The 3,763-nt window shown below is 43.5% G+C and overlaps 1 pseudogene; it reads left to right on the top strand.

The window, feature by feature from the left end:
- The first annotated feature begins 1,206 nt into the window (after positions 1 to 1,206).
- On the top strand, positions 1,207 to 1,323 carry LOC126250235 (5S ribosomal RNA; annotated as a pseudogene).
- Positions 1,324 to 3,763: the final 2,440 nt, after the last annotated feature.

Here is a 3,763-nt window from a genome sequence, read left to right as displayed (position 1 = left end):
ATACGTCATTGGCTGGAATTCCCGAAGCCCTCATATTGGCCCAGCAACAAACTAATATTGTGTAAGTAATTTTCAATACATTTCCATCAACAAACAGAGGATAACTGAAAAAAATTAAGTTCTAACAAAATGGTGACGTGTTGAAACAAAAGTCATGTTCATTGCCAAAAACATCGAGACAAAATTGCATACTGAAAATAGACTTTCGGCAATATTGCAAAACAGGTGTGTAGGCTAGAGAATTCAATGTACACTGAAAAGCCAAAAAAACTAATACACCTGCCTAATATCGTTTAGGCCCCATCGCGAGCACACAGAATTGCCACAACACGACGAGGCATGGACTCGATTAATGTCTAAAGTAGTGCTCGAGGGAATTGACATCATGAATACTGCCGAGATGTCCATAAATCCGTAAGCGTACGAAGGGGATGGAGATATCTTCTGAACAGTGCGTTGCAAGACATCCCAGATATGCTCAGTATTGTTCATATCTGGGGAGTTCGGTGGCCAGAAGAGTGTTCTTGGGGCCACTCTACAGCAATTCTGGACTGTGGGGTGTCGCATTGTCCAGCTGGAATTGGCAAAGTACGTCGGAATGCACAATGGACATGAATGTTGCAGGTGATCAGACAGGATGCTTACATACGTGTCACCTGTCAGAGTCGTATCTAGACATATCAGTGGTTCCACATCTCGCCAACTGCACACGCCCCACGCGATTACAGAGGCTCTACCAGCTTAAACAGTAACCTGCTGACATGCAGGGTACATGGATTCATGAGGTTGTCTCCATACCCGTACACGACCATCCGCTCGATACAATTTGAAACGAGACTGATCTGACCACTCCGAAAGCCCATATCGATGATGTTTCGTTGAATGGTTCGCACACTGACACTTGTTGATGGCCCAGAATTGAAATCTGCAGCAATCTGCGGAAGTGTAGCACTTCTGTCATGTTGAACGATTCTCTTCCGTCGTCGTTGGTCCCGTTTTTACCTGATCTTTTTCCGGACGCAGCGATGTCGGATATTCGATGTTTTACCAGATTCCTGATATTCACAGTACACTCTTGAAATGGTCGTTCGAGAAAATTCCCACTTCATAACTACCTCGGAGATGTCCCATTGCTCGTGCGCCATCTATAACATCACGTTCAGACTCACCTAAATCTTGATAAACTGCCATTGTAGCAGCAGTAACGCCAGCGGCCTTGCCGCAGTGGTAACACCGGTTCCCGTCAGATCACCGAAGTTAAGCGCTGTGGGCTGGGCTAGCACTTGGATGGGTGACCATCCGGTCTTCCGGGCGCTGTTGGCAAGCAGGGTGCACTCAGCCATTACGAGGCTAACTGAGGAGCTACTTGATCGGGAAGTAGCGGCTCAGGTCTCGGAAACTGGCATACGACCGGGAGAGCGGTGTGCTGACCACATGCCCCTTCACATCAGCATCCAGTGACGCCTATGGTCTTAGGATGACACGGCGGCCGGTCGGTACCGTTGGGCCTTCATGGCCTGTTCCGGAGTAGTTTAGCAACAGTAACGGATCTAATAACTGCGCCAGACACTTGTTGTCCTATAGAGGCGTTGCCAATCGAAGTGCTGTATTCTGCCTGTCTACATCTCTCTGTATTTGAATACGCATGCCTATAACAGTTTATTGGCGCTTCAGTGTAGAATGCTAGCATCAGAATTCCGATCACAATCGTATGTACCGTTCTCAGTTTATGTTTCTTGCCAATTTGAAAAATATAATCTCGATAAGAAGGCGTTAAACTTTTGGGTTACTTTTTTGTAGTTAAGTTAAACATACTTCAAAAGAGCGATCCCTGGACCATACAGTAATTCTTCCAGATCCAAAAGTAGGCCCTCCTCCATTTTCTTTGTGGTGGCCATGAATGTCCTGCTGAACTCTTTGACAGCTTCTGCCATCCGCTGCTTTGCTCTCTCGATACGCTTTTCGTCCGCATTTGTGCAGCAGTTGTAATAGGCTGGTCCGATCTCAAGTTCAAGCATGTTCATAGTTTCCATAATGCCTGTTAGGCCGTCGTTGAAATTGCGTGTTGCTCCACTGGTCGCGACGCCGACTGTTGGAATGAATTTCGGAGACACTTTCTCACCAATCGCATTGTAACTCGGTGATGAAATATCTGGTGAACTTGGGATGAACATTACAATAAAGCAGACATCCTAGTGAAAATGTTTAGCTCAAATTCGATTTTATGAAACTTCCAAAGAGGACTACCGTCTCAAATCGCTTAAGACTAATGCCAGCATGGTTTCATTGAAGAGGACACGGCCGGTTATGTTCCTCATCTTTTACGAGCCTGGTCTTGTGCTCCCTTTGTAATTATTTAGTCGTCGACAGAACATTAAACCCTAATCTACCTACTCTGACCTACGCCTCAAGGTCCGGTGGGTGTGTAAATACTTGTAGTTGCTACTAACTGTGACAGGTATAATGACCATCATAGCGCAGTAGTGTTGTTCGTGTGTAGTGCTGTTACCAAGCGTGGTAGTGTATACAAGGGGGTGATGAGTGTCGGATGTTGAGTGAGGAAAACAAAAATTTAGAGTCAAGAACCAAAATAAGACTGAAGTAAAAGCTAGATGGTCTGATCTAGTAGCTGCTGAAAACGGCCTTTTAAGCCTCCTTAATCACAATAGTCACTCTCAAAATTTTCAAGAGCAGCACGTGTCTCGAAGTTCTCAACAGGTCAGATCTACCTTATACATCCTTTAATGTGCATGCAAAGAAATAAATATAACCTATTATCTGCCGATGGCAGCTTACCTAAATAACGATTCCACTGAAGGTAGAATGTAATCAGTTCAGTGCGTTGACATCAGCTATACCTCAGACAGCGTATACATGACATGAGATCTGACGATGGAAACGTGATAAGTTATAAGTGGCTTCGGAGTGAAAAATAAATGAAGAGAATTCGAAATGACTCTTGTTGTTGTTTTTTGTTTTTTTTTTTTTTGGAAAAATAAGCGCGAAAATACATATAATAAAATTACATACCTTCTCCAAAGAATCACATGGAATACAAAACCACAAATTATCAAAAATAGAATGAGAAGGAACTCCATATAATCCTTAAAACTTGAAAATGTTATGTAAATGGGGTAGTAACGTTAAGCATTACCTATGTTCACGGATGAGATAAGGAAAGACCGGTATTAATCCTTGAACTAGGAACAAAGACTCTCGCTTGGGACAACAGAGTTAACATTGTTCTAGAAGTAAGCACACGTATAAAGCTGAAAATCATTTACAATGAACTATTACGCAATAGCGCACTAGCAAGACACGTCCTCACCATAAATTCTTGTATGCTGCAGCGTAGAAATGACTATCGAAATGAAGCATTAGACAAAGTCATCTAATCTGAACTAATAAAACCAAGAAAACTGCATCCAGCGTCCACACGATGTGACTACCACGGGGTTCAGCGGAGACACAAGTGTACTTTGTACCTCCGACCACATGGGCACGATCATTCAAATCTCAACTGCTCTGATACCGGATTGGTCAGTCAATTACAGTCTCCAAAGCACTGCGTACAGATATCCTTTCCGATATGCAGCCAAAGATTGTAAAGCCCCTAGCAGACGAAAACCGTGCATAAAGTGTCTTTGCACTACGCGAGAGATAAAGGTAAATGTTATAAAAGACTTTTTCTAACAGATGTTTCTCGATGTTGTTGTTGTTGTTGTGGTCTTCAGTCCTGAGACTGGTTTGATGCAGCTCTCCA

Source organism: Schistocerca nitens, chromosome 3, assembly GCF_023898315.1.
Source record: "Schistocerca nitens isolate TAMUIC-IGC-003100 chromosome 3, iqSchNite1.1, whole genome shotgun sequence".
Classification (NCBI taxonomy): domain Eukaryota; kingdom Metazoa; phylum Arthropoda; class Insecta; order Orthoptera; family Acrididae; genus Schistocerca; species Schistocerca nitens.
The sequence above is the reverse complement of the archived record's forward strand: the minus strand, read 5'-3'. Positions and strand labels throughout refer to the sequence as shown.